This window comes from Armigeres subalbatus, chromosome 2 (genome assembly GCF_024139115.2).
Source record: "Armigeres subalbatus isolate Guangzhou_Male chromosome 2, GZ_Asu_2, whole genome shotgun sequence".
NCBI lineage: Eukaryota > Metazoa > Arthropoda > Insecta > Diptera > Culicidae > Armigeres > Armigeres subalbatus.
In genome coordinates this window covers 204,895,395-204,907,939 of record NC_085140.1, presented here as the reverse complement: position 1 = coordinate 204,907,939, position 12,545 = coordinate 204,895,395, and positions in this window count along the sequence as shown.

The following is a 12,545-nucleotide window of genomic DNA, read 5'->3' as shown; positions in this document are numbered from 1 at the left end:
AAGACCACGGAAGTACACTTTTCGGAACGACGGATGATCCGATATGCGAAGCAGATCGTTCGGCAAGTAAAATCATCGTACCTCTCCTCCTCTCTAATGCACGTGCACGGCCGCAACGAATATCTTTCCTACTCTTTGTATTTCTTATGTAAATAAATATGTTTAAGCTTATTTCCTGGTATTGTATAGTTTAATCTTCATACGACCGCCTTGATTTCCCTTTCAATGGTTCTGCCTTCTTTGTTTTGTCTACTTCAGTTTCGTTGGGTAAGGTAAGTGTGATCACCCGAAGCAAGCAGTCGTCGACCCTGAGAATCCCAAGTTAGGAGGTGAGCTAGTTAGGGGCGTGCGGACGTCCACTGCCCAGGCGTAGGGACGTCACTGGCAGTATCAATTGGCGATCCAACTAAAAAAAAAAAAAATCTCCAATTTTTTTTCTGCTTGCTCCGGGAGACTCACGATTCGTTCCTCTATTCATCGTGAATGTTTTGGTATGTCGTCGAAATAGATGCAAAAAGGTAAGATTTACGATCTGTTTGATCCAGGTTCGTAAACCAAATCGATTATATATGCTATTCTCCTGATTATCGAGTTTATTTTCCATAGTTCTACTCTTTTTCTTTTGAATTTTACTGATTAAGTTAAGTTTAGTGAATTGAATTGAATTTAAGGAATTAAAATTAAGGAAATTGAATTGAACTGAAAAGTGAATTGAAAGTATTGTTAGTATTTTATTTAAAATTTGAATGAATTGAAAAGTGAATTGTAAATATTGTTAGTATTAGGGATTTAGTTAGCTTATGAATTAAATTGAACAGTGAATTACTTAGGGTATTAAGCTTGAAATTAATTGAAAATGGCGATCAGTAATCAAAAGTTGATTGTGATGAAGCTGAGACAGTGGTTCTTCGACATTAGGGTGGATCATTTAATAGAGGATGAATTAGATTTTGAATTGGAGGTGAGGAAAATTATGTTCAACGACAATGAATCGATTGCGAGGAAAAGGAGGGCTCTTAGAGAAGCATTGAAAGCAGAAAGGACAGTCGAGAACCCCTTTCTGATTATGAAGCGCGATCCCAATACAGAGTTTGAGGTTTGTGTGGACAAGTTCACAGAAATTGACGGTACTATTAGAGTTTCAGCCAAAGCAGTGCCACCAAGGTACCAATCGAGGTTGTTGCACCTAGGAAATCGATTGATTCTTATAGAAGATCAATTGCCAGCAGAAGATAGAGTAGAGGTTGCAAAAATGCAGGAAGCAGTTTTGGCTCACTTAAACGAATGTTTTTACGGGAAGCGGTCTGCGTTGCCAGCTGATCATGAAAATGCGGGAATAGAAGAATTATTTGAGGACGCGGAGAATTCGTTAGTGCAAACGGCAAGAGGGGTCCCTCCAGGACAATATGTTAGGGAACCGTTATTAGCAGATGACGCAGATATCGCGGAGTCTTTGCGTAGATTGGGATTAGTGAAGAGCGATGTGCAGAAGGTAGAGTCTGCCGATGTCAAAGAGGCACTATTATCACTAGAGCATGAAATCTATTTGTTGAGAAAATTCAAAGAAGTGCATTCGACTCTGACGGCTAATCCGGTTTCAAATGTGGCACAGGCGGGGATATTCTCACGTCCGAACCCTACAACCTACACAGGTACAATACCCAAACAATCGGGATCAGGAGTTGTTAGCTCGAGCAATGTCCTACCAATAGGGACACTTCAGTTAGAAGCTAACCAACACCGTAACCCTGGCACATTCCCTGGCATTATACCAAGTACATACCCAAGTAGCTCAGTCGCCACGGCGATTACGCCCGGTTTTAATCCCGGAGTATCAGCGACCTATCCTACCATTCAGTTCCAAACGTTGACTACGACTACGAATCCGAACCCTCGTGTTTCCACTTCCATGTATTCTAGTTCACACTTAGCAATGGGATACACACCGGAGACACACGCTCCTTACGTAGTGCCATCCACTGCTTTTCCAGGCGCGGCTCCTGTCTCGCAAAATGAACGAAGACAAATTTGGCCGCCTTACGGTGACCCTTGGAGATGCTCAATGTCTTCATCGGCGAGTTTTCACCCTTTGTTAGGACAAGATTCAAGCTCGTCGTTCCTACCGGGTGCGAGGAATGTTCAATTTCCTCAGACTCTTCCGAGTCAGCTTTATCAAAGCCAGGTTCCAATCTCACATCAGTATGTGAGTACGGCGGACCCGTCTCGTGGTCAATATGGCCACAAATCATTACCGGTGTCGAAGTGGAAGCTGGACAAGTATGCTGGAACCGATCAGGGACTCAAACTGAATGAATTCCTGGTTCTGGTATCACAGCTAGCACTATCGGAACGAACTTCCGAAGCAGAGTTGTTCGATTCCGCTTTTCATCTATTTACCGGACCAGCTCTCAACTGGTACATGACCATGCGTTCTTCGGGACGCCTTATTAACTGGCCACATCTGGTCAGTGAGCTCCGGAAAACGTTCGCCCACCCCGAGCTCGATTCGCTGGTTCGCACAAGGGTTTACCAAAGGCGCCAGCAAAGGAATGAAACATTCCAAGAATATTTTTACGAAATGGAGAGCATGTTTAGATCTATGATCGTCCCCATGAGTGATCATGAACAGCTTGATATCCTTAAAAGGAACATGAGAGTGGATTATAAAGACACTTCTATGGTAGCCAATTCTTAGTTTGCCCGATCTGTTGGAAGCGGGGCGCATAATTGACGCTTCCAAATTCTCTTTGTTTGCCAAAGTGTTCGGCAATGAGATTGAGAAGTCAGCTAATGCTATTTCCGAATCGAAGTCGGAGAGACCAGACTCAAAGAGCCAAAATAATAAGTCACCGTTTAAGTCAGGTCAGAATCAGGGTACCACCTTCTTTCCCAAATCGAAGGACATGTTCCCAAAAAGAAAAACGAACCAGAAAATAAGAAACCCACCCTTCCTTTCACACCAGTCAGTCGAAAGAACTGGATCCAAAAGAAGGACCTTCCAGGCCAAGAAGGACTTTGGAAATGCTTATCGAAGCACATCGTCCTCCTCGGAGTTATGAGTGTCTGTATTGTCGGCAGACAAGCCATGCCATAGAGCAATGTAGAAATTACAGAGGCTCTATCTGTATGGTTTGCGGGTTCAAAGGTTTTGAAACCCAGAACTGTCCATATTGCCAAAAAACGGCTTGCAGACGGTCCAAAAACGCAGACCGTCGAGCCCAAACGCGTAAATCCTGTTCCTAGAGGAATCACTCTTGCCGAATTTTGGGAACCAGTTCGAGAAGAGTTCTATAGACGTGACGAGTCCCAGGTTCTCAACATTACGATTGGTGACACGCACGATAACCGACCCTACGCAAAAATTAAAATCTATGGCCGACCATCCAAGGGCCTCTTGGACTCAGGAAGTCAACTGACGTTGATAAGCGAAGAAGTATATTACACTCTCAATAACCAAAAACTGCGACCAGTCAGGCAACCAGTAGTGGTAAAGTCTGCGAATGGGTCAGAACTAGAAGTTCTGGGCCAACTTTCTATTCCGTACAACTTTGCAGGACGCCTCAAAATTGTTCAAACCCTCGTAGTGAAAACTCTTTCTGTAGAATGTATACTGGGGATGGACTTTTGGCAGAAATTTCAAATTTGGCCAACGGTCAAGGATTGTGCCACCGTAGAGATGAGCGTTTCTCCAAATATTAGTCCAGCTTCGAATCCATTCACGGAAGCCGAACGTCAGAAACTAGAGCAGGTTAAAAAACTGTTCCTCTGTGCTCGACCAGAGAGAGTAACACTTACTCCTCTACTAGAGCACCGTATAGAACTAGCAGAGGAGTGGAAACACAAATCTCCGGCACGACAATATCCCTATACTCTTTCCCCGAAGGTACGGCAGAAAGTAGTGGATGAATTGGATAGAATGCTGAAGATTGGTATTATCGAGAGAGCGAATTCCGATTGGAGCTCGAACGTTGTACCAGTCATAAAACCAACCGGAAAGGTTCGACTCTGCCTGGACGCTCGCAAAATAAACGAAAGGACCGTACGTGACGCTTATCCCTTGCCCCATCCCGGCCGCATACTCGGTCAATTGCCCAGGGCTAAGTTCCTGAGTACTATAGATTTATCGGAAGCATTTCTCCAAATCCCATTGGAAAAATCTTCCAGAAAATATACCGCGTTTAGTATTCAGGGCAAGGGAATGTTCCAATTCACCAGATTACCATTCGGGTTGGTGAATAGTCCAGCAACTCTATCCCGACTCATGGACAGAGTTCTTGGTCACGGTGAATTGGAACCGAACGTCTTTGTATACCTTGACGACATAGTCATTGTATCAGAGACGTTCGAGCATCACGTGCAGCTCCTTCGGAAGTAGCGAAACGCCTGGCAGAAGCGAACCTTTCTATCAACATCGAAAATCTAAGTTCGGCGTTAATGAATTGCCGTTCCTAGGATACCTGTTGTCAACCGATGGCCTGAGGCCAATCCCGAAAAAAGTCCGATCTATTGTGGAATACGATCGGCCCATTACGGTTAAGCAAAATTGCGACGGTTCCTAGGAATGGCAAATTATTACCGCCGATTCATAGAGGATTTCAGCGGGTTACGTCCCCATTAACGGACTTACTAAAAACGAAGTCGAAGGTTTTAGGATGGAATGAGGGAGCAGAAGAATCGTTTAACTTGATTAAGGAGAAACTTATTTCGGCGCCAGTTCTTGCTTGCCCTGACTTTTCTAAGGAGTTTACCTTACAAACTGATGCGAGTGACGTCGCCGTCGCGGGTATCCTCACTCAAATTCAGGAGGGATTTGAGAGAGTCATCGCTTTCTTTTCGCACAAGTTGACGACTCCCCAACGGAATTATCATGCGTGCGAAAAGGAAGCGTTGGCCGTCCTTTTGTCCATAGAGGCTTTCCGTGGGTATATAGAGGGTTCACACTTCACGGTCATTACCGACTCCTCAGCTCTAACCCACATCATGACCGCAAAATGGAAAACGGCTTCAAGGTGTAGTCGCTGGTGCTTAGAGCTACAGCACTACGATATGACGATACGGCATCGTCGAGGTAAAGAAAATGTAGTGGCTGATGCCCTTTCGCGGAGTGTAACCACGGTGAGTTCAAATACTCTCTCGGTGTCCTTGGACATGGCTAACACTAATCCGATCCCTAATGACATGGCTACTTACGAGAACCTGCTTGAGAAAGTTGCTGAGCAACCGGACGAACATGCAGACTTTCGAATTCGTGATGGCGTGCTGTATAAATACGTGGTGAACACAAGCGAGCCTCACGATAATCGGTTTGATTGGAAAATCGTTCCTTCTCCGGCCCAACGTAAGCACATTATTCACGAATGCCACGATGGTTCAATGCATCCTGGCATTGATAGAACCTTGTCCCGTATCCGCTTGCGACACTTTTGGCCTAGGATGGTTCTGGATGTGAGGAATATGTAGGTAAATGCACTACGTGCAAAGAAACAAAAGCCCCTAACATCGCGTTGGCACCCCCGTTAGGTGAACAGCGCGTAACGTCTCACCCTTGGCAGATCATCGCACTAGATTTTATAGGGCCTCTACCCAGAAGTCGGAACCAGAACCAGTATATCCTTTCCGTCGTTGATCTGTTCAGCAAGTGGGTTATGCTGATTCCCTTTCGCAAAATAGAAAGCAAAAACCTCTGTAAAGCTCTAAGGGACCAGTGGTTTTACCGAAATTCAGTGCCCGAAGTACTTATTACGGATAACGCTTCGTGTTTCTTGTCCCAGGAGTTTCGTTCACTTTGTACAAGGTTCGATATCCGACATTGGCTGAATTCTAAATATCACTCCCAGGCAAACCCTGTGGAGCGAGTGAATAGAACAGTCAATGCCGCGATACGAACCTACGTAAAAAGCGATCAGAAACTGTGGGATACCAAGCTGTCCGAAGTAGAAACCGTCTTGAATTCAACCGCGCACTCAGCGACGGACTTGACCCCATTCTTTGCAACGCACGGGTATGAGATGTGTATAAAAGGGTCTGACCATCATTTCGGCAAAGATGATCCACAAGTTTCCTCCGCAGAGCAAAAACGACGTCAATCTGAAATGCTTGGCGATATTAGAAAGTTAATCCAAGTAAAACTAGAAAAGGCCCATCAAGAAAGCCACAAACGATACGGTCTTCGTCATCGTGCCTATGGCAAAGCTTTACAAGCCGGACAAATGGTATACCGCCGAAATATGCGGCAGTCAAGTGCGCTCGAAAATTATAATGCGAAATATGGGCCGCAATATCTCCCTGCTTCGGTAGTCCGCAAAATCGGTTCCTCATCCTACGAGATTGCCGATCTGGACGGAAAATCTCTTGGGGTATGGCCGGCAGTTCACCTGAAGCCTGCCTAAAAAAACCCTAAAATCTTTTTCGTGTCACTGAGGTCATTGTTCTCCGTATTAACACTCGAACCCAGCCCAACTACGTGCCCTAGAGTTCTTTGACCTCAGATGGAAAAAATATTAGATTTCCTGGTAACAATCACTTTCGATAAAGATTCCTTTCTTGCACCTGAACAGGATCGATAATGATTGGTAAGCGGTCCTCGGCTGTAGCTTCTGTACAAGTAGTGATTCTCCATTCTCCAAAATAGGTCGATTTGTCCAAACAGCTAAATAAAAATCCACGGCTGCTACGGCATGCTGATTTTGGTTTCTTCCTCGCTATCGTTGAAGCGAAAGGTTGATTGATGTTAGAAGATTTAATCGTATTTTGTTTTGATTCCTGTTTTGCTTTGCACGGAATTCTGAACCGTGCGTCCAGAATAAAACCGAAGACCACATTATCAAGAAGACTGGCAACACAGTCTGAAATCGGGCGACACTGTTAGCAGCGCTGTCGGTGAGCCGAGGTGGTACTATGTTTGTTTGTGTGAGTGAGTTGACACTGTATAGTCAGTTACACGTTCAATCAAAATATATGAAAACCACATTTAAATTATGCTTCGAAAAAACTCCACTGAGATTAAACGTATTTCAATTTTATGAGATCAGCATAACTTTAAGCCGAATAATATTCGGAATTTGGTCTTGAATTGATGAAAGTGCCACACTCTATGTTAATTTCTGTACGGACCTGTTGATTTCCTTCACATCTCGACTGCAGACTGTGTTCATGATATGATTTGAAACAATTTACTCTTTAGATTTTTCTTATCTTTATTATTACTTTATTATATTAAAAGGTTATGCTATCCTAGACATAGTAGGAAATGAATCACCCACCTTGTGCGTGCTTCCAGCGGCACACTAGGAGTTTTAGTTAAAATTTGACAAGTGGAACTTTTTTTTACGAAAAATGAGTAAGATTTCCGTAAAAAACCCAGATTAATCCACCTAACGGTGATAGTGCCTTTCTCGCGCAAAAAGGTAATAAATGTAGCCTTTACGCTTACACCTCGATGATGTACAAGAAAGGCAAAACAGTTACACCGTCTAATGTTATGATAGAAAATTTACACTAGTAGACGACAGATGGCGCTGCCAAAAGTTTCTCGAATTTCCTATGTTCGAATTTTGACTTTCGGACAATTTCATAGTACTATGAAACTGAACGAAGAGCATACTTACGCCTAAATGCGTGCAACACGAGCATCTTTATAGTGCGATGAAACTCTTAATGGGAAGCCACGGATAAAATATTCATAGATGCAAGGCATTTTTCATAACACATTATTGTTCTATGTGACTATGTCTCATCATTATTTTAATGTTATCTATTTTTTGCAATTTGCAATTATTATGAAATTCAATAGTGATCAACAGCGTTTTAGTCTCTGTCGGATGCAACTTGTTGCAAGAAAATCGGTTAAGAGTTTCTATGTGAAAATTTGGCTAATGTTTTTTATGGAATTTTGTGCACACACACACGCACACACATACACACACACACGCACACACGGACAGACAGACATTTGTTCAGCTCATCGAGCTGAGTCGAATGGTATATAACACTATGGGTCTCCGGGACTTTTATCAAAAGTTCGAATTTGGAGTGAAATGATAGCCTTTCGGTACAACTTAGTTGTACGAGAAAGGCAAAAAAAGAGATGTCAATACAATTTCACTCTGGCTCTGAGTGATTTGAAACGGGCGTGCACATAACTAGTACCAAATAATTTTACTTGAAAAGTTCCTAACTTTGAGATAACCCGCGTTAGATGTTTTTCCCCATACAAATATCCGGTGGTTAACTCATGCTGGCTCTTTGCCCATATACGTTAGCGCCTGGATGCTGGCAGCGGCGAGTAGGAAACCAGCCATCACCAACCAACCAATAATTTATTGAGAAAATTCAGTTAATAGATAACAAAAATAGATGTTAATATATAGACAGAACGGAAAGTATTCAGAATGTTGGTTCACTAGCCGTGATTATGTTACCTCGGAGCAAGCCAGAATTTATAAGACGGATTAATAATTTTCCTAGGCAAAAAAATCATTTTATCGCTTTTCAGTTTTTGATGTTTCAAAGGTTCCAATAGGTTCAAATTAGTTTTTTAATCACAATACTTTATTTTGTAGACAAACAGATAAGAACGCAAATAAGACCCCAAAGAAATATGTTTAAAGCATATAAAACTAAGTAAACAACCTCAATTTTCTCTTGATTGGTGTTAAGTACTAAGCAACTGCCCATGCGAGATGTTCATACAAATAATAATTTCGAATTTGTTCCTTGTGTCTTTTTTTTCTATATTGCCACGAAAAACTCTTTTTGTTTCAATCTCAGTTTTACGAGAAATTGTTCTGCCTATACAAAACTGAGCTGATTTGTGATTCCGTGTGGTTTGTTTTGTGGGTTGACAGTTTTATTCCATTGCAAATAATAAAGGTGCGGAGCTTATCGACGTTTGCTTGTGTTGGTAGACCATCAGCAAAATAAACATTAAAGAGAAATTATGTAACCCACTGAACCAAGCGGCGAAGGTTCGTGGTACTGGTTGACTAATAGCCAGAAGCTAGGCAATTATCTGAAGGGAATAATCGTGGATGGCCAATGTAAATTGATTGGTACTGGCGATTTGCGAAAATAGTTTGTATATACGCTTCATGACAAAATTTTTGACATATTGCGAGAGAGATCGCAAGTATTGTATCTGTCAATGTCGAAGCAATTTAGAGTAGAACTCTACTCGTCCCTACTGTGGAAAAATTTTACCCTAAAAGTTATTTGTTGACAGTTAACTAACACTAGCAGACAGCGACTTCCTCCGCACCTTTATTAGAACTCATTTACTTCAGCTAGCTAAGATCACTACCACACAGATAACAAGCTACCACTTCAACTCAGAAGAGGCTCTGCCGGCAATGAAGTTGGCCGCTTGTATGGAAAAATGCCAGAGCTGCCAGTCTTCTTGATAAAGTGGTCTTCGATAAAACCGAAAGCGCAAGCATTGCGGCTTAGATCTCTTTTAGAAAAAGAGAAGTACGAGGGATTCGTCGTGATGATGCACACGGCGAGGCCACACATCAGATTTAAGGGAAAACTTCCTCTTTCCTAGAGAAAGGCGAAAGGTTTTCCTATTTTGCATAAGAAATAGGACGACAAGGCATGCACTAAAGCCTAGTTGTAATATTGGAAGAGGAAGATTATCTTCCAATACCAATCGTCTATGAAGAGTTAATAAATTTTCAAGACAAATATAAATAAGGTAGTTTACAAAATAAACATGAATGAAAGAAGAATGAGTGAGAGAAAGTAAATGTTAAAAGGGTACCCACGAATGAGAGAATGTGGAATGAAGATGAATGAGTAAAGCATTAATAAGAATTAGTTTAAGAAATAGAATGAGAATACAGAATTGCGATTGAAATAAATGAGATAGGAATGCGATTGAAACAAATGCACTGCAACCTACTCAGTAAAAATTCATTGGAACATGAGTACAACAACGAAAAACTAAACACCAATAATCGGTAAACAAATAGTATCTATAAGTGAATAATAAAAGAGAAGGATCCGGAGAATTACTTACCCAGTGCATACTACGGTACGAACATGTCGAATCAGGAAAAGATGAATTCTAGAAAAATTACCAAGTTGGAATGTACCGCTTGGCAATTTTTCCTTGGGAGGAGGGATGATTGTTACCGACCAATCGGAACCAATGTAATTAAACCTACGATATGGAAGTCAAGTGACGATAACTTGTTAGTTTGAGACAATACTGTAATTAAAGTTCTTAATTTTTGTTATATAACACTTATCCCTTGCTACGCCTCTGATAGAAAATTAGTACACCTCACATCTTCACTAAAGATTATATTGAATATTGTATCTCTACGAGAGTGGCAACCTTGCCCGAATGACAGTTCCGGGAATAAGGTAGAATTGGAGGAGGAGAGAGTGAGAGAAGAGGAGGAGAGAGTAAAAACGGGAAGAAAAGAGGAGTGGAGTGTGGACTGGGAAAATAGAGGAGAAGGAGTCTGATCGTCAAACCGAGCACTACGGACGAAAAACTCTTTTATAAAAAAACGTGGACGGTAAAATTCGGTGGCGACGGTAAATCACGGAAAAGTGGGTGATAGTGCTCCGGCAGTGGAAAAAGCCGAAGAGGGAGCAGCACAATTTTTGCCAAAGTGGACGGTGAATCTCAGCACGATTTTCGATCCAGCTGTGGAGCAGACATCGTGGACGATTGTCAGAGCCGACATTAGCTAGGACGGCGAGCTCAGCACCGGTGATCAACGAGTTGAGCTATCGTTGAATCACACGCCGCGAGGGTAGGGTGACGGACGTTTTGGCGGCGAGAGCGACGGTGAGGTCCGTGGGCTTGCCCCGCTTGCCGCCGCTCAATATCCTATGAGTCACCACCCGCCTGCGGGTGCTGGGACGTCGACGAAGGTTCAACGGCAGCTCCGAAAGCCAACAATCATCCCTGAATGAACACCCGGTCGCCTTGTCACCATTGACCTTGGCAGCGCCCAGTGCCATCAATGATTCACCAGTGAATGGGTACCAGAAGTCAGAAAGACCACGGAAGTACACTTTTCGAACGACGGATGATCCGATATGCGAAGCAGATCGTTCGGCAAGTAAAATCATCGTACCTCTCCTCCTCTCTAATGCACGTGCACGGCCGCAACGAATATCTTTCCTACTCTTTGTATTTCTTATGTAAATAAATATGTTTAAGCTTATTTCCTGGTATTGTATAGTTTAATCTTCATACGACCGCCTTGATTTCCCTTTCAATGGTTCTGCCTTCTTTGTTTTGTCTACTTCAGTTTCGTTGGGTAAGGTAAGTGTGATCACCCGAAGCAAGCAGTCGTCGACCCTGAGAATCCCAAGTTAGGAGGTGAGCTAGTTAGGGGCGTGCGGACGTCCACTGCCCAGGCGTAGGGACGTCACTGGAAGTATCAGCAGACCCCTCACGTGACCACTGCAAGTGTGGGGCTTACCTAAGACGTGGTGAAGGTTGACAGTTATCTCTGTCTTTTATAAAAAGCTGCATGTATTTGCAAGCACCAATGCGACCGTGTGCCGCTCAAACCGTATTAGCCCTGGTGTTGGGAGGGTCTCCAAACAGACTTAACACGACGACCCCCATCAAAACAAAAAACTTGTGCAGGCACAATACGTCGCCTTAAAAACCGAACAATATAAGCGATTATACGACACGATAAAATCGACAAGCGACGATGAAAAGATCGACTAATAATATCTCCGCAACTTTGAAGTCGTGGTGCTGGAAATTTTCAGTCTAGGCCAGAAAGTGTAGAGCGGCTACCTTCTACCGACTAGTCTCATACCGTATCAAATGATAATTGCCAAAGATGCATAAACTTTTCAAGCTCTTGCGAAATGCTAGTCCGAAGCACTTCCTTTACCTGCAAAAATATCAACAAGGCCATGGAGAGATCTAACCAAAAAACGGGAAATCAAATCGACCACGTTATAATCGACGATAGATTCTTTCCCAACATCACAAACGTCCGCACTTACCGCAGTGCGAATATGGAATACAAGCATTACCATGTTACAGTATTCACGTACAGTAATCGAACACCGTGGCTAAACATTTGGCGACTACAAGATTAACCCAGGAATACGACTACCAACGGCATTCTAACAGAAGGCCCGCTAGAGTAGCACGTTATTCCTACACGAGCATTGTCCAGGTCTCATGTCTGTAGAGGACTACTACTAGGTGTAATGAGCGTTTTGTAGATAGTCAAGTTAGTACGGTGGAGAACTTAAATCGGCATGTCTTGCGGAGTCCAAAGTACGTACGATTTCCTACCACGATGTGTCTCCGAATTTCTCTGCTGGCATTGTTTTCGGCGGTAACCAGTCAGCCAAAATACACGAATTCTTAAATCACCTCACCAAATCGCCTCCCGGAATCCAAATTCAAATCACTCAATAGGGAAGCAACAAACAACTGTGATTTTTATTACTTCAACTAGTCGACCCGGCAGACGTTGTCCTGCATAGTAGGCGAAAATGCGCTTTCCAAACTGCCCATGCAAAGTTTCCATACGAATCTTCATTTTAGTTTTTCA